The sequence below is a fragment of the Cyclopterus lumpus genome, chromosome 14, assembly GCF_009769545.1.
Source record: "Cyclopterus lumpus isolate fCycLum1 chromosome 14, fCycLum1.pri, whole genome shotgun sequence".
NCBI classification, from domain to species: domain Eukaryota; kingdom Metazoa; phylum Chordata; class Actinopteri; order Perciformes; family Cyclopteridae; genus Cyclopterus; species Cyclopterus lumpus.
Window position 1 is genome coordinate 13,578,390 of NC_046979.1, and position 19,968 is coordinate 13,598,357.

A 19,968-nucleotide genomic window follows, 5' to 3' on the forward strand; every position below is an offset into this window, starting at 1 on the left:
ATTCTCTGTCTATTCATGTTTGGTCTTCTGTAAAAGAGGCAACACGTTCAAACCGACTGTTTGATTATACCTGTTTTTGGTGAGTTCAAACTAAATATATATTGTACTATTATCATACTGGTTCTTAATAATCTACGTTTTCGGTTAATTTAGGTAAACATTCTGTAAACCGTATCTTGTTAACAGAATATTCTTGTGTAACTTCTTTTTTTGTGAGACTGTTGCAGTGGACTTTATAGCGAGAATATGAATAAGAAACATATATAGAAACAACGAAACAAAAGTAATAGGTGTCTTCTGACTATTGTTTAACTTATCTTTACACTTACAAGTCAAGTTGTCCCCAAGTCAGAGTGGACGGTGTTCCTATAACCACTGTACAACCAGCGGTTAGGTATAGCCGTGTGTATCGAACACGTTTACATATTACTCACATTAGCCTAAAGTAATGACAAAACACTTTATCTGTGGTATTGGTTGCTTGGATATGAGTTGCTGATTATATACATATGTAATAGGGCATCATGCCAATTTTAAGTTATACAAAATCGACATTTACTATTTGTTGAAATCTAATATTATTTTAGGCATATGTATTATTATTAATTTGGTTAATAGGTTATACATTCCTTGGTTTAATACGATGCACATTAGGTTTCGTTTGGTCTCTTAAGTTTTGTGTATAAGAGTGAGCGAGATATAGGTGCTCCAGTAACAAAAGAGGTGCACACACTGGTTGGATAGGTTTAATACAATGTTGTCATGCCACACGCAAAAAAGACTAATGGCCATGTTACATCTGTGGTTTTTATTGCGGTGTCATTAGTAAATCACAATACATATCATTGATAATGAGGATTCCATGTGTACTGTAACAGTTAATAATTTGTATGACCTTTTCTTGTTGGTAAGATACTACATCACCTTCTTGTCTGTCATTACAACTCAGCCTGAAAAAGAAAAAATGAGAGTACAGGGCAGCTTAATGAGAAGCTCACAGTCGATTTCTCTTATGAAAGTGTAGGCCAGATGGAGTCAGGAGTAGAAGTGGAAGAAGTTGCTGGATTTGAAAACTGCCATGATGCGTCAGGGCACAAGCATGACTGGGCGTTGTTGAGGATCGGTGCTGATCAGACATTGCCTGATGTTCTGTTAACACACTTCGGATTCCTTCCCCAAAGTGGAGGAATTTGCATTATTGAGCATCCTGATGATTCTCCGAAAAAGGCGGATCCATGCTTTATAGTTCCAACTAAAAACCGTGAACAGGTTGTCGAGAGGCATCGGAGTGAAAATCCACAGGGCGTTCTGCAGTACAAACTAAAACATGGAGCCAGTTCCTCAGGTGTTCTACCTGTGCAGCAACGCTACACTTGGCTGTGCCTCCGGGGGCGCTGTACTGCTCCACACTGCTCCTGTAGTCCCACACTGAGGATACGTCACTTCCAAACAGAGGGCTGAAATGGAGAAAGAGAGGGTAAATTGAGAAAATCTAAATGGCTGTTGTAGAAAATCCTAACAATCCTGTTTCATTAAACAAGGTGTTTAATGTTAGAATGAGAAGAAGAGAGTCACCTAACAGCACTCAGGTCACCCACAGTGAGTTGATTCAGGGCGATATTTTTGGATTCAGCTGCAAACACAGCTTTACCTGAAATACCATGGGCCTCTCTGAACGGCACCTGCAACACAGAATAACACACGATTACACACAAATACACATTAAATCATATATTAGTTCTTTTGTCCGCAGCTGTAGCTCTTCTGGCTTGCCGGTACCCGTCAGCTGCTTCAGGAGACCCCTCGACCAATCAGGCTCGAAAGGCCTCCTTCTTCAGCTTCAGATTATTTAGAATCAAATTTGGTAAAAAAATTAAAATACTCTTGCAATTTGCATTTGAATGGGAGTATAGCTAAACACCACTCACCCCCTTCCTCACAAGGTAGTAGGCCAAGTCAGTAGCCAACATGTCCGAACTGAGAGCGGCTTCCATCACACTCTGGTTAATCTAAAACATCAACGAAAACAGAATCATTGTCATGTTGTCTTTTGAAAGGAAAATCACTTATTGTCAGCCGACAATCTAATTGAATCCAAATCAGTTTGAATACATTTTCTCCTCTTTTAATGTTTGTTACAAGTCGACAATGCTGCTTTTTACAGGAGGAACATTAAAAGGCTATCAAACCAAGATCAGGAAATAGTTTGCAGTGCTGTGAAATTGGTGAATCTGGGATGTTGTAAATATCACCTTCTTTATACATGCATGGTTTCTACATTATGTGCCTCTGACAATGCAACGACAAACAGTGACAGACTCTGAACACTTTTTTTCTTGGGTGTAACAAAAAAGAAAAAGGTTTTATATAAAAGTAAAAGCAAGTAGTCACAACCAAGTTTTTTTCAAAATAATGTTTTAAGTCTCTGACCTTGAGAGTTGACATGACTCCAGTTGTCACCTGCAGCACAGCGTGAACCGTATCATAGCAGTCAAACATGGCCTCCTTGTCCTCCTGGTGAAGAAGGACAGTGTGTAAAGTTAGAGAGAAAGTCCTTTTATGAAGTGAAAGCACAAAGACACACTTTCATACCTGCAGGTCTTTGTTGTAGCTGCTGGGCAGGCCCTTCAGTGTCATCATGAACCCAGCACACTGAAATACGGAAAGTCAAAAGTTTGACAAGAAAGCTTTGATTCTGCAGAAAGTCCCATGAAGGATCTGATCTTACAGACAAAAGCTTCTAGCTGATGGTGGACAGAGTGAAAAGTCTGCGGTCAATGCACATTGACACATTCATCCTTTTATGATCAGTAAAAGATTAGAAAAGGATTTATTTTGGCATTGAAACAGGAAGCAACCGTGTCTAATCACATATGTTTGATGAAATTATACAAATATATCACACATTTTGACATTTGACAAAAAAAAGGTTACATTAATGAATTTCTATTAAAATGATCAGATGTACACATTTATCATCAAGTGCAGTAATCAATGTTTTACAAACATCACTCACCATTAAAATTCACCCAGAGCTTTAAACATATTAAATATTAATTAATGCACACATGGAGAAGTAAATAACCACAAATTAATGTTTTAAAGTGTGTGCAGCCTTAAGAACATAAGCAAACTGTAAATTAAGGACCACGTAATAAAAGCTAAACTCACCTGTAAGCGTCAGAGAGAGAGATAAAGGAGAACTCTTTTGTGCTGTACAGCATCAGGTCCTCGGCCATCTTACTGAGATGGGTCAAACACAACGAAGCCCAGAACAAGAACTCCGCTAAAGAAACACACATGCAAACAAGAGGTCACTTAGGAAAACAGAAAAAGGGCCATTTCATTGTAATAGATGAGAGCTGACACTCATGTATGGTTTACGTACCCACAAAGTCCCGTTGGCCCGTGGCATCCATGCTGTTAAGACTGATGCTATCAAACTCCAACTCTACCGATGAGGAGATGTGAAATACGCATTTCATTAACAAACAAGACACAAAAGACAGCTGCCTCATGAGTGCACGTTTGACAGGAGACTAATAATCTGGTAGTATTTTAGTAGCCTGACCTTTCCGCAGCAGCTCCCTGTCGATGTCGAATGGGGTTCCAGCGATGGCGCCACTGAAAACAACAACAACTGCGGGGTGCAAACAGTAAGGGGAGGGGGAGGGGCGAGATGCGCCTAGATGGTTCATCTTCTGGCCAAAAACTAAATTAAACCAACTTTTAAGAAATTAAAGAGGTTTTCTATCTGTCTGCTGCACTATGGTAACATTCAGGCCAGAGATACATACTGTATATATATGGTGTGTATATATATATATGATGTGTATATATATATATATATATATATATATATATATATATATATATATATATATAATGTGTATATATATATATATATATATATATATATATATATATATATATATATATATACCCCTTACTGTTTGCACCCCGCGCAAGCAGTAAGGTTGGAGGGATGCATACTGTATATGTAAATATACAGTATGCATCCCTCCAACCTCCCCCCTCCCCCCACCGCTTGTGCGCCTGCCAGAGAGGGTGGAGGGAGCAGAGTGGCGTCTCTGCCCCCTCCACCCTCCCCCCTCCCCTTACCGTTTGCCCACCGTGCAAGCAGTAAGGGGAGGGGGGAGGGTGGAGGGGGCAGAGATTCTACTCTGCTCCCTCCACCCTCCCCGGTCCCCGTCTAAGAAGTCTGGTGGAAGTCACTTCTATTTATAACTTTGGGTGTGTTTTCCGTGACGTCACCTGTGACTCAAATAACTGCTACCAGTGACATCAGTTTATTCTGATGTCACAACAAAAGAAAAGTAGCTCCTCCCCCACAACTCAGAACAGATGATGTCACTGGCAGCGTATAGCAGTTATTTGAGGCTTTGATCTCTCTCAGTGATGTCACAACAGTGATGTCACAACAAAAGAAAAGTAGCTCCTCCCCCACAACTCAGAACAGATGATGTCACTGGCAGCGTATAGCAGTTATTTGAGGCTTTGATCTCTCTCAGTGACGTCACCTGTGACGTCACTGAGAGAGATCAAAGACTCAAATAACAACAAAAGAAAAGTAGCTCCTCCCCCACAACTCAGAACAGATGATGTCACTGGCAGCGTATAGCAGTTATTTGAGGCTTTGATCTCTCTCAGTGACGTCACCTGTGACGTCACTGAGAGAGATCAAAGACTCAAATAACAACAAAAGAAAAGTAGCTCCTCCCCCACAACTCAGAACAGATGATGTCACTGGCAGCGTATAGCAGTTATTTGAGGCTTTGATCTCTCTCAGTGACGTCACCTGTGACGTCACTGAGAGAGATCAAAGACTCAAATAACTGCTACCAGTGACATCAGTTTATTCTGATGTCACAACAAAAGAAAAGTAGCTCCTCCCCCACAACTCAGAACAGATGATGTCACTGGCAGCGTATAGCAGTTATTTGAGGCTTTGATCTCTCTCAGTGACGTCACCTGTGACGTCACTGAGAGAGATCAAAGACTCAAATAACAACAAAAGAAAAGTAGCTCCTCCCCCACAACTCAGAACAGATGATGTCACTGGCAGCGTATAGCAGTTATTTGAGGCTTTGATCTCTCTCAGTGACGTCACCTGTGACGTCACTGAGAGAGATCAAAGACTCTGCCACGTAGGCAGTGACATCACGGAAAACAGAAGCAAAGATATAAATAGAAGTGATTTCCAACAGACTCCTTAGACTGGGACCGGGGAGGGTGGAGGGAGCAGAGATGAGCCAGATCTCTGCCCCCTCCACTCTGCTCCCTCCCCTTACTGCTTGCGAGGTGGGCAAACAGTAAGGGGACCGGGGAGGGGGGAGGGAGCAGAGTTAGATCTCTGCCCCCTCCCCCCTCCCCCTCCCCTTACTGCTTGCGAGGTGGGCAAACAGTAAGGGGACCGGGGAGGGTGGAGGGAGCAGAGTTAGATCTCTGCCCCCTCCCCCCTCCCCCCTCCCCCCACTGCTTGCACGGTGGGCAAACAGTAAGGGGAGGGGGAGGGTGGAGGGAGCAGAGTTAGATCTCTGCCCCCTCCCCCCTCCCCCCTCCCCCCACTGCTTGCACGGTGGGCAAACAGTAAGGGGAGGGAGAGGCTGGAGGGGGCACTCTGCTCCCTACACCCTCTCTGGCAGGCACGCGCGCAGTCGGAGTGGGGGGGCGGTAGGAGTGATGCATTGTGCACTTCCTTCACTGCTGACGAAGTGCCAACTGGTTGCTTCACGCAAGCAGAGGGGGGAGGGGGGAGGTGGGAGGGGGGGGAGCGATACATACTATATATATATATATAAATATATATATATCTATATATATATAGATATATATATACACACCATACATTCATATATGGTGTCTCGCTATTGGACTTCTGTGCTCGCCACGGGATATATATACACACACTTATATATATTATATATATATAGTTATATAAAAGTATATATATATATATATATATATATACTTAAATATACTTAAATATACATATATATACACACATGCAACAATATTTTTTTATATATATATAGTTATATCTATATATTTTAAAATCCTGTTGCACAGAGCAATACCTCTTTTAACCTCCAGGCATGTGTAACCTCTTAACTTTGGGTGTGTTTTCCGTGACGTCACCTGTGACTAAAAACGTTTAATAATGCAAAATAGTCGTCAAAATATCTGTAAACCAATTAATAGACGATCAATCAATTCAACAAACTGAATAAATACACATTAAACTAAATACATATATTCATAGATTATTAAAACAGCCGTTTGTCGCAGCGCGACAGTAAACGCTTCACAAGCTCAACATCTATTACTCTGTAATGTGGTGTTCAATAGCACGTTAATAATCTATACTCAAACTAGAACGGGCACTCGGTAGAGCGCATACCTTCGCCGCAGCCACTTTTTGGTACTTGGCATGAGAGTGTGGGGAACAGTAAATTGATGTAACTTGATACCAGATATTGTGGTAAACATCACAAAATAATTATGTATGAACATCAGCCTTGATTTATTAATTTCGAAAGAAAACCATGTAGTGGTATTTGATACAATTTGGACTGTATGTGCTGCGAAGATATAAGACACAGAAATGGTTGTTCTGTTGATATGTATTTTATTAATTGTTTGGACAAGTACCTGAACATACATGTCCAAAACCGGACGTTCGTGAAACAAGTTCCCTGAACATTACCATTGAAACATCAAGGCCAAATGCATGAAGATTAATACCTGTGATTTTGTTTATTAATTTTGAAACTTTTGTTTGCGTTGAGAATAATTTGAGAAGACTTACAACACCATATATACTCCTATTGAAACACAATACATGAACTAGATGTTACTAACAATACATCAGCCGAAAATAAAACGTAGTATTCTAACTGACCTAAGCGTGTGCAGTCATACATGAACCAGTGATAATTGTGTATAATATACAAGAACTAGAAGTAGGAATACATCTCATCATAGGTGAAAAGTCACATTTGCAGAGAGACGCAAATGATATCGTGGTCTGAATAATATGTGTCCACGACATCCACATGTACAGTGACTGGCTGGTTGACGTAGACGTGGTCCAGCAGTGATCCTTGGTCAGTCGTTGGTCCGGTTACACACTGACTGAAACCGTGGTGAGCCATCAGCTGGAGGATGTCATGGTTAGGGGTGTCCAGCAGGTCAAAATTGAAATCTCCGAGGAGGACCGTCAGGTTTTCTGTGTCCAGTGTGGTCATTAGTTGTTGAAGACGATCTTTGAAAATCGTAGGACCCTGCGATGGAGGCCTGTACACGGTCACGATGTTGATTGTCCTTCGGTGGGTGTGGAGGGCGATTCCTGTGTACTCCAGTGCTGTGGATAGTCTGTCCAAACTCGCTGGAGCCATCCCCTGTGGAGCCTGAATCATAATGCCTCCTCTGTGAATACCGTGGTCGAGGGGCCTCTCAACTCGAAAGCATTTAACGTCCTGCTTGAGCATTTGTTCCGGTCCTAGTCGTTGACCATCATGCAAAAAGGTCTCTGCAAACAGCCGAAAACACAAAACGCACATTTTGGAAGGTCGTGAGTCCCTGACCTTTGACCCCCATTTCGCTAACAAGGGTAATGACGGCATTGTGTCGTGGTGGATATCACACGATTGGGCATTAAGTTCTGAACATTTTGGCATTAGTATCATGCAAATTAGACACAAATTAAAAACGCTATGGTAAAAAGATGATTTTGACATTTTTATGATTTTGACCTTTGACCCGATCGCTCCCAAAATCTAATCAAATGGTCCCCGGATAACAGCCAAACAGCCAATCATCCCACCAAATTTCATGCGATTCGGTTTAATACTTTTTGAGTTATGCGAATAACAAACAGACATATTTACAAATAAATACACAGCGATCAAAACATAACCTCCGCAAAAGTATTTTGCGAAGGTAATCATTCTCATTAACTGGTCCCCTCTGTGGGTGAAAATCGGTGTCAGATAGTTAGTGTGTGTTCACAGCGTACCTGCCGAGAGGTAAAACATTAACCCTTTTCTTGATCTCCAGAAGTCGGTCAACATCTCTGCTTAGAGCAACAGCATGACTGAAGGTTGGTTCAACCAGCGAGTCGGGAAACAAACACACAAGACCGATATGAACAAAACATCATCTCATTCAGAGAGATATATATAGAAAAATATATATAACGTGTAGGATTCACTCAATTGAAAGTCACCTGAGAATCCAGTGGCTCCATCTGATTGGCTGAGCTCTCTGCATGTGGGTGTAACCAGGAAAGAGGACGTCAATTTCTCTGAGGTTCAGAAAGAGGATATAGGGCAACTTTTAAAAAGCACAGCTACAAGTGTGTGTTTGCGTGTCCCAGTGTGTATCCGTCTTACGCTGCTGCCCGCTCCACCATGGTGGACATCAGCTGTAGGGCATTGTCTGTCAGGGTTGAGATGGCATCTCTCAGCCACAACCTCATGTCAGTCACAACCTGGTGCACACACACAGCACAGTGAGCGTCTCACTTTATCAGGTACCCAACTACAGCTTTAATATTAGAAAGACAAACCTGGTCGTTTCTGCTCCTGCCAGTGTGCAGCTTCCCTGCAGGTGCACCTATCAGCTCCTGAAACAAGGAAAAACAAGCAGTGAAGGGACTACATTACAACATCGCTCATCAGTCATCACCCAACAGTGAAACATTATACTGCTAAGTTTATAGCCCATAACTAAAAGGATAAAAATACTAAAATTATCCTTGTTGATTATTCTTCCAAATGCTCCATGATGATGTTGGCCCTTAAAAGATAAGACTGCCGTTATTCTATTTGTATTCCTTTTTAACATATCCCATGAAAAGAGCAAAAACAAGTAGGTGAATGACAGCAAACATTAACCTCTAAAATAAGAGCTTACCGCAGTTCTGAACTAAAAAAAATTATATTATTTTTCAATTAAAATAGATTCATCCTGTAATTAGCTGACTGAAAAACCCAAGATCATTTAATGCCTGCGTCCTTATTGAGTAAGAGGACTCAAACATAGAAATGTCCATTGTCACAAAACACTATATACAGTATGTAACAAACCCTGAACCGTCATGTTATTATTATATGAAATCCAATTTTACTCATTTAATGAAAAACAAACACGCTCTACTTCACCTTTAGCCTGCGCTCATTGGCAGTGTGAATGTCCTCATCTTCAGGTTTGATCACAAAAAGTCCTCGAGACCACTCTCCAGAAATCTGGAGTATAAAAAAGGACTGCATCACCAAGTAGGCTAAATCGATACACACAAACACAGTACTTTTACATCGTAATAGCACATGTATGGACACCCTGAATTATAGGCAGCATTTGCTACTTGTGTACAGCAAATCAACAGCATCATGTTATTTGCTAACCCTCTGTGAGATGTCTCCTGGCCAAATGAATCTCATGGAGCTGAGCAGGCTTGTGGTAACAGCAGTTTATTCCAAATCTGCATTCATGACAAAGGACAACATAGTACGGTCATCTTGTGTGGGCAACAGCGCATTCTCTGTCTATTCATGTTTGGTCTTCTGTAAAAGAGGCAACACGTTCAAACCGACTGTTTGATTATACCTGTTTTTGGTGAGTTCAAACTAAATATATATTGTACTATTATCATACTGGTTCTTAATAATCTACGTTTTCGGTTAATTTAGGTAAACATTCTGTAAACCGTATCTTGTTAACAGAATATTCTTGTGTAACTTCTTTTTTTGTGAGACTGTTGCAGTGGACTTTATAGCGAGAATATGAATAAGAAACATATATAGAAACAACGAAACAAAAGTAATAGGTGTCTTCTGACTATTGTTTAACTTATCTTTACACTTACAAGTCAAGTTGTCCCCAAGTCAGAGTGGACGGTGTTCCTATAACCACTGTACAACCAGCGGTTAGGTATAGCCGTGTGTATCGAACACGTTTACATATTACTCACATTAGCCTAAAGTAATGACAAAACACTTTATCTGTGGTATTGGTTGCTTGGATATGAGTTGCTGATTATATAAATATGTAATAGGGCATCATGCCAATTTTAAGTTATACAAAATCGGCATTTACTATTTTGTTGAAATCTAATATTATTTTAGGCATATGTATTGTTATTAATTTGGTTAATAGGTTATACATTCCTTGGTTTAATACGATGCACATTAGGTTTCGTTTGGTCTCTTAAGTTTTGTGTATAAGAGTGAGCGAGATATAGGTGCTCCAGTAACAAAAGAGGTGCACACACTGGTTGGATAGGTTTAATACAATGTTGTCATGCCACACGCAAAAAAGACTAATGGCCATGTTACATCTGTGGTTTTTATTGCGGTGTCATTAGTAAATCACAATACATATCATTGATAATGAGGATTCCATGTGTACTGTAACAGTTAATAATTTGTATGACCTTTTCTTGTTGGTAAGATACTACATCACCTTCTTGTCTGTCATTACAACTCAGCCTGAAAAAGAAAAAATGAGAGTACAGGGCAGCTTAATGAGAAGCTCACAGTCGATTTCTCTTATGAAAGTGTAGGCCAGATGGAGTCAGGAGTAGAAGTGGAAGAAGTTGCTGGATTTGAAAACTGCCATGATGCGTCAGGGCACAAGCATGACTGGGCGTTGTTGAGGATCGGTGCTGATCAGACATTGCCTGATGTTCTGTTAACACACTTCGGATTCCTTCCCCAAAGTGGAGGAATTTGCATTATTGAGCATCCTGATGATTCTCCGAAAAAGGCGGATCCATGCTTTATAGTTCCAACTAAAAACCGTGAACAGGTTGTCGAGAGGCATCGGAGTGAAAATCCACAGGGCGTTCTGCAGTACAAACTAAAACATGGAGCCAGTTCCTCAGGTGTTCTACCTGTGCAGCAACGCTACACTTGGCTGTGCCTCCGGGGGCGCTGTACTGCTCCACACTGCTCCTGTAGTCCCACACTGAGGATACGTCACTTCCAAACAGAGGGCTGAAATGGAGAAAGAGAGGGTAAATTGAGAAAACCTAAATGGCTGTTGTAGAAAATCCTAACAATCCTGTTTCATTAAACAAGGTGTTTAATGTTAGAATGAGAAGAAGAGAGTCACCTAACAGCACTCAGGTCACCCACAGTGAGTTGATTCAGGGCGATATTTTTGGATTCAGCTGCAAACACAGCTTTACCTGAAATACCATGGGCCTCTCTGAACGGCACCTGCAACACAGAATAACACACGATTACACACAAATACACATTAAATCATATATTAGTTCTTTTGTCCGCAGCTGTAGCTCTTCTGGCTTGCCGGTACCCGTCAGCTGCTTCAGGAGACCCCTCGACCAATCAGGCTCGAAAGGCCTCCTTCTTCAGCTTCAGATTATTTAGAATCAAATTTGGTAAAAAAATTAAAATACTCTTGCAATTTGCATTTGAATGGGAGTATAGCTAAACACCACTCACCCCCTTCCTCACAAGGTAGTAGGCCAAGTCAGTAGCCAACATGTCCGAACTGAGAGCGGCTTCCATCACACTCTGGTTAATCTAAAACATCAACGAAAACAGAATCATTGTCATGTTGTCTTTTGAAAGGAAAATCACTTATTGTCAGCCGACAATCTAATTGAATCCAAATCAGTTTGAATACATTTTCTCCTCTTTTAATGTTTGTTACAAGTCGACAATGCTGCTTTTTACAGGAGGAACATTAAAAGGCTATCAAACCAAGATCAGGAAATAGTTTGCAGTGCTGTGAAATTGGTGAATCTGGGATGTTGTAAATATCACCTTCTTTATACATGCATGGTTTCTACATTATGTGCCTCTGACAATGCAACGACAAACAGTGACAGACTCTGAACACTTTTTTTCTTGGGTGTAACAAAAAAGAAAAAGGTTTTATATAAAAGTAAAAGCAAGTAGTCACAACCAAGTTTTTTTCAAAATAATGTTTTAAGTCTCTGACCTTGAGAGTTGACATGACTCCAGTTGTCACCTGCAGCACAGCGTGAACCGTATCATAGCAGTCAAACATGGCCTCCTTGTCCTCCTGGTGAAGAAGGACAGTGTGTAAAGTTAGAGAGAAAGTCCTTTTATGAAGTGAAAGCACAAAGACACACTTTCATACCTGCAGGTCTTTGTTGTAGCTGCTGGGCAGGCCCTTCAGTGTCATCATGAACCCAGCACACTGAAATACGGAAAGTCAAAAGTTTGACAAGAAAGCTTTGATTCTGCAGAAAGTCCCATGAAGGATCTGATCTTACAGACAAAAGCTTCTAGCTGATGGTGGACAGAGTGAAAAGTCTGCGGTCAATGCACATTGACACATTCATCCTTTTATGATCAGTAAAAGATTAGAAAAGGATTTATTTTGGCATTGAAACAGGAAGCAACCGTGTCTAATCACATATGTTTGATGAAATTATACAAATATATCACACATTTTGACATTTGACAAAAAAAAGGTTACATTAATGAATTTCTATTAAAATGATCAGATGTACACATTTATCATCAAGTGCAGTAATCAATGTTTTACAAACATCACTCACCATTAAAATTCACCCAGAGCTTTAAACATATTAAATATTAATTAATGCACACATGGAGAAGTAAATAACCACAAATTAATGTTTTAAAGTGTGTGCAGCCTTAAGAACATAAGCAAACTGTAAATTAAGGACCACGTAATAAAAGCTAAACTCACCTGTAAGCGTCAGAGAGAGAGATAAAGGAGAACTCTTTTGTGCTGTACAGCATCAGGTCCTCGGCCATCTTACTGAGATGGGTCAAACACAACGAAGCCCAGAACAAGAACTCCGCTAAAGAAACACACATGCAAACAAGAGGTCACTTAGGAAAACAGAAAAAGGGCCATTTCATTGTAATAGATGAGAGCTGACACTCATGTATGGTTTACGTACCCACAAAGTCCCGTTGGCCCGTGGCATCCATGCTGTTAAGACTGATGCTATCAAACTCCAACTCTACCGATGAGGAGATGTGAAATACGCATTTCATTAACAAACAAGACACAAAAGACAGCTGCCTCATGAGTGCACGTTTGACAGGAGACTAATAATCTGGTAGTATTTTAGTAGCCTGACCTTTCCGCAGCAGCTCCCTGTCGATGTCGAATGGGGTTCCAGCGATGGCGCCACTGAAAACAACAACAACTGCGGGGTGCAAACAGTAAGGGGAGGGGGAGGGGCGAGATGCGCCTAGATGGTTCATCTTCTGGCCAAAAACTAAATTAAACCAACTTTTAAGAAATTAAAGAGGTTTTCTATCTGTCTGCTGCACTATGGTAACATTCAGGCCAGAGATACATACTGTATATATATGGTGTGTATATATATATATGATGTGTATATATAAATATATATATATATATATATATATATATATATAATGTGTATATATATATATATATATATATATATATATATATACCCCTTACTGTTTGCACCCCGCGCAAGCAGTAAGGTTGGAGGGATGCATACTGTATATGTAAATATACAGTATGCATCCCTCCAACCTCCCCCCTCCCCCCACCGCTTGTGCGCCTGCCAGAGAGGGTGGAGGGAGCAGAGTGGCGTCTCTGCCCCCTCCACCCTCCCCCCTCCCCTTACCGTTTGCCCACCGTGCAAGCAGTAAGGGGAGGGGGGAGGGTGGAGGGGGCAGAGATTCTACTCTGCTCCCTCCACCCTCCCCGGTCCCCGTCTAAGAAGTCTGGTGGAAGTCACTTCTATTTATAACTTTGGGTGTGTTTTCCGTGACGTCACCTGTGACTCAAATAACTGCTACCAGTGACATCAGTTTATTCTGATGTCACAACAAAAGAAAAGTAGCTCCTCCCCCACAACTCAGAACAGATGATGTCACTGGCAGCGTATAGCAGTTATTTGAGGCTTTGATCTCTCTCAGTAATGTCACAACAGTGATGTCACAACAAAAGAAAAGTAGCTCCTCCCCCACAACTCAGAACAGATGATGTCACTGGCAGCGTATAGCAGTTATTTGAGGCTTTGATCTCTCTCAGTGACGTCACAGGTGACGTCACTGAGAGAGATCAAAGACTCAAATAACAACAAAAGAAAAGTAGCTCCTCCCCCACAACTCAGAACAGATGATGTCACTGGCAGCGTATAGCAGTTATTTGAGGCTTTGATCTCTCTCAGTGACGTCACCTGTGACATCACTGAGAGAGATCAAAGACTCAAATAACAACAAAAGAAAAGTAGCTCCTCCCCCACAACTCAGAACAGATGATGTCACTGGCAGCGTATAGCAGTTATTTGAGGCTTTGATCTCTCTCAGTGACGTCACCTGTGACGTCACTGAGAGAGATCAAAGACTCAAATAACTGCTACCAGTGACATCAGTTTATTCTGATGTCACAACAAAAGAAAAGTAGCTCCTCCCCCACAACTCAGAACAGATGATGTCACTGGCAGCGTATAGCAGTTATTTGAGGCTTTGATCTCTCTCAGTGACGTCACCTGTGACGTCACTGAGAGAGATCAAAGACTCAAATAACAACAAAAGAAAAGTAGCTCCTCCCCCACAACTCAGAACAGATGATGTCACTGGCAGCGTATAGCAGTTATTTGAGGCTTTGATCTCTCTCAGTGATGTCACAACAGTGATGTCACAACAAAAGAAAAGTAGCTCCTCCCCCACAACTCAGAACAGATGATGTCACTGGCAGCGTATAGCAGTTATTTGAGGCTTTGATCTCTCTCAGTGACGTCACCTGTGACGTCACTGAGAGAGATCAAAGACTCAAATAACAACAAAAGAAAAGTAGCTCCTCCCCCACAACTCAGAACAGATGATGTCACTGGCAGCGTATAGCAGTTATTTGAGGCTTTGATCTCTCTCAGTGACGTCACCTGTGACGTCACTGAGAGAGATCAAAGACTCAAATAACAACAAAAGAAAAGTAGCTCCTCCCCCACAACTCAGAACAGATGATGTCACTGGCAGCGTATAGCAGTTATTTGAGGCTTTGATCTCTCTCAGTGACGTCACCTGTGACGTCACTGAGAGAGATCAAAGACTCTGCCACGTAGGCAGTGACATCACGGAAAACAGAAGCAAAGATATAAATAGAAGTGATTTCCAACAGACTCCTTAGACTGGGACCGGGGAGGGTGGAGGGAGCAGAGATGAGCCAGATCTCTGCCCCCTCCACTCTGCTCCCTCCCCTTACTGCTTGCGAGGTGGGCAAACAGTAAGGGGACCGGGGAGGGGGGAGGGAGCAGAGTTAGATCTCTGCCCCCTCCCCCCTCCCCCTCCCCTTACTGCTTGCGAGGTGGGCAAACAGTAAGGGGACCGGGGAGGGTGGAGGGAGCAGAGTTAGATCTCTGCCCCCTCCCCCCTCCCCCCTCCCCCCACTGCTTGCACGGTGGGCAAACAGTAAGGGGAGGGGGAGGGTGGAGGGAGCAGAGTTAGATCTCTGCCCCCTCCCCCCTCCCCCCTCCCCCCACTGCTTGCACGGTGGGCAAACAGTAAGGGGAGGGAGAGGCTGGAGGGGGCACTCTGCTCCCTACACCCTCTCTGGCAGGCACGCGCGCAGTCGGAGTGGGGGGGCGGTAGGAGTGATGCATTGTGCACTTCCTTCACTGCTGACGAAGTGCCAACTGGTTGCTTCACGCAAGCAGAGGGGGGAGGGGGGAGGTGGGAGGGGGGGGAGCGATACATACTATATATATATATAAATATATATATATCTATATATATATAGATATATATATACACACCATACATTCATATATGGTGTCTCGCTATTGGACTTCTGTGCTCGCCACGGGATATATATACACACACTTATATATATTATATATATATAGTTATATAAAAGTATATATATATATATATATATATATACTTAAATATACTTAAATATACATATATATACACACATGCAACAATATTTTTTTATATATATATAGTTATATCTATATATTTTAAAATCCTGTTGCACAGAGCAATACCTCTTTTAACCTCCAGGCATGTGTAACCTCTTCACTTTGGGTGTGTTTTCCGTGACGTCACCTGTGACTAAAAACGTTTAATAATGCAAAATAGTCGTCAAAATATCTGTAAACCAATTAATAGACGATCAATCAATTCAACAAACTGAATAAATACACATTAAACTAAATACATATATTCATAGATTATTAAAACAGCCGTTTGTCGCAGCGCGACAGTAAACGCTTCACAAGCTCAACATCTATTACTCTGTAATGTGGTGTTCAATAGCACGTTAATAATCTATACTCAAACTAGAACGGGCACTCGGTAGAGCGCATACCTTCGCCGCAGCCACTTTTTGGTACTTGGCATGAGAGTGTGGGGAACAGTAAATTGATGTAACTTGATACCAGATATTGTGGTAAACATCACAAAATAATTATGTATGAACATCAGCCTTGATTTATTAATTTCGAAAGAAAACCATGTAGTGGTATTTGATACAATTTGGACTGTATGTGCTGCGAAGATATAAGACACAGAAATGGTTGTTCTGTTGATATGTATTTTATTAATTGTTTGGACAAGTACCTGAACATACATGTCCAAAACCGGACGTTCGTGAAACAAGTTCCCTGAACATTACCATTGAAACATCAAGGCCAAATGCATGAAGATTAATACCTGTGATTTTGTTTATTAATTTTGAAACTTTTGTTTGCGTTGAGAATAATTTGAGAAGACTTACAACACCATATATACTCCTATTGAAACACAATACATGAACTAGATGTTACTAACAATACATCAGCCGAAAATAAAACGTAGTATTCTAACTGACCTAAGCGTGTGCAGTCATACATGAACCAGTGATAATTGTGTATAATATACAAGAACTAGAAGTAGGAATACATCTCATCATAGGTGAAAAGTCACATTTGCAGAGAGACGCAAATGATATCGTGGTCTGAATAATATGTGTCCACGACATCCACATGTACAGTGACTGGCTGGTTGACGTAGACGTGGTCCAGCAGTGATCCTTGGTCAGTCGTTGGTCCGGTTACACACTGACTGAAACCGTGGTGAGCCATCAGCTGGAGGATGTCATGGTTAGGGGTGTCCAGCAGGTCAAAATTGAAATCTCCGAGGAGGACCGTCAGGTTTTCTGTGTCCAGTGTGGTCATTAGTTGTTGAAGACGATCTTTGAAAATCGTAGGACCCTGCGATGGAGGCCTGTACACGGTCACGATGTTGATTGTCCTTCGGTGGGTGTGGAGGGCGATTCCTGTGTACTCCAGTGCTGTGGATAGTCTGTCCAAACTCGCTGGAGCCATCCCCTGTGGAGCCTGAATCATAATGCCTCCTCTGTGAATACCGTGGTCGAGGGGCCTCTCAACTCGAAAGCATTTAACGTCCTGCTTGAGCATTTGTTCCGGTCCTAGTCGTTGACCATCATGCAAAAAGGTCTCTGCAAACAGCCGAAAACACAAAACGCACATTTTGGAAGGTCGTGAGTCCCTGACCTTTGACCCCCATTTCGCTAACAAGGGTAATGACGGCATTGTGTCGTGGTGGATATCACACGATTGGGCATTAAGTTCTGAACATTTTGGCATTAGTATCATGCAAATTAGACACAAATTAAAAACGCTATGGTAAAAAGATGATTTTGACATTTTTATGATTTTGACCTTTGACCCGATCGCTCCCAAAATCTAATCAAATGGTCCCCGGATAACAGCCAAACAGCCAATCATCCCACCAAATTTCATGCGATTCGGTTTAATACTTTTTGAGTTATGCGAATAACAAACAGACATATTTACAAATAAATACACAGCGATCAAAACATAACCTCCGCAAAAGTATTTTGCGAAGGTAATCATTCTCATTAACTGGTCCCCTCTGTGGGTGAAAATCGGTGTCAGATAGTTAGTGTGTGTTCACAGCGTACCTGCCGAGAGGTAAAACATTAACCCTTTTCTTGATCTCCAGAAGTCGGTCAACATCTCTGCTTAGAGCAACAGCATGACTGAAGGTTGGTTCAACCAGCGAGTCGGGAAACAAACACACAAGACCGATATGAACAAAACATCATCTCATTCAGAGAGATATATATAGAAAAATATATATAACGTGTAGGATTCACTCAATTGAAAGTCACCTGAGAATCCAGTGGCTCCATCTGATTGGCTGAGCTCTCTGCATGTGGGTGTAACCAGGAAAGAGGACGTCAATTTCTCTGAGGTTCAGAAAGAGGATATAGGGCAACTTTTAAAAAGCACAGCTACAAGTGTGTGTTTGCGTGTCCCAGTGTGTATCCGTCTTACGCTGCTGCCCGCTCCACCATGGTGGACATCAGCTGTAGGGCATTGTCTGTCAGGGTTGAGATGGCATCTCTCAGCCACAACCTCATGTCAGTCACAACCTGGTGCACACACACAGCACAGTGAGCGTCTCACTTTATCAGGTACCCAACTACAGCTTTAATATTAGAAAGACAAACCTGGTCGTTTCTGCTCCTGCCAGTGTGCAGCTTCCCTGCAGGTGCACCTATCAGCTCCTGAAACAAGGAAAAACAAGCAGTGAAGGGACTACATTACAACATCGCTCATCAGTCATCACCCAACAGTGAAACATTATACTGCTAAGTTTATAGCCCATAACTAAAAGGATAAAAATACTAAAATTATCCTTGTTGATTATTCTTCCAATTGCTCCATGATGATGTTGGCACTTAAAAGATAAGACTGCCGTTATTCTATTTGTATTCCTTTTTAACATATCCCATGAAAAGAGCAAAAACAAGTAGGTGAATGACAGCAAACATTAACCTCTAAAATAAGAGCTTACCGCAGTTCTGAACTAAAAAAAATTATATTATTTTTCAATTAAAATAGATTCATCCTGTAATTAGATGACTGAAAAACCCAAGATCATTTAATGCCTGCGTCCTTATTGAGTAAGAGGACTCAAACATAGAAATGTCCATTGTCACAAAACACTATATACAGTATGTAACAAACCCTGAACAGTCATGTTATTATTATATGAAATCCAATTTTACTCATTTAATGAAAAACAAACACGCTCTACTTCACCTTTAGCCTGCGCTCATTGGCAGTGTGAATGTCCTCATCTTCAGGTTTGATCACAAAAAGTCCTCGAGACCACTCTCCAGAAATCTGGAGTATAAAAAAGGACTGCATCACCAAGTAGGCTAAATCGATACACACAAACACAGTACTTTTACATCGTAATAGCACATGTATGGACACCCTGAATTATAGGCAGCATTTGCTACTTGTGTACAGCAAATCAACAGCATCATGTTATTTGCTAACCCTCTGTGAGATGTCTCCTGGCCAAATGAATCTCATGGAGCTGAGCAGGCTTGTGGTAACAGCAGTTTATTCCAAATCTGCATTCATGACAAAGGACAACATAGTACGGTCATCTTGTGTGGGCAACAGCGCATTCTCTGTCTATTCATGTTTGGTCTTCTGTAAAAGAGGCAACACGTTCAAACCGACTGTTTGATTATACCTGTTTTTGGTGAGTTCAAACTAAATATATATTGTACTATTATCATACTGGTTCTTAATAATCTACGTTTTCGGTTAATTTAGGTAAACATTCTGTAAACCGTATCTTGTTAACAGAATATTCTTGTGTAACTTCTTTTTTTGTGAGACTGTTGCAGTGGACTTTATAGCGAGAATATGAATAAGAAACATATATAGAAACAACGAAACAAAAGTAATAGGTGTCTTCTGACTATTGTTTAACTTATCTTTACACTTACAAGTCAAGTTGTCCCCAAGTCAGAGTGGACGGTGTTCCTATAACCACTGTACAACCAGCGGTTAGGTATAGCCGTGTGTATCGAACACGTTTACATATTACTCACATTAGCCTAAAGTAATGACAAAACACTTTATCTGTGGTATTGGTTGCT

General features: G+C 41.4%; 2 pseudogenes; both read right to left on the bottom strand.

The window, feature by feature from the left end:
• Positions 1 to 789: 789 nt before the first annotated feature.
• LOC117743219 lies at positions 790 to 9,418 on the bottom strand (annotated as a pseudogene).
• Positions 9,419 to 10,350: 932 nt separating this feature from the next.
• Positions 10,351 to 19,344, bottom strand: LOC117743227 (annotated as a pseudogene).
• Between the last annotated feature and the right edge of the window lie 624 nt (positions 19,345 to 19,968).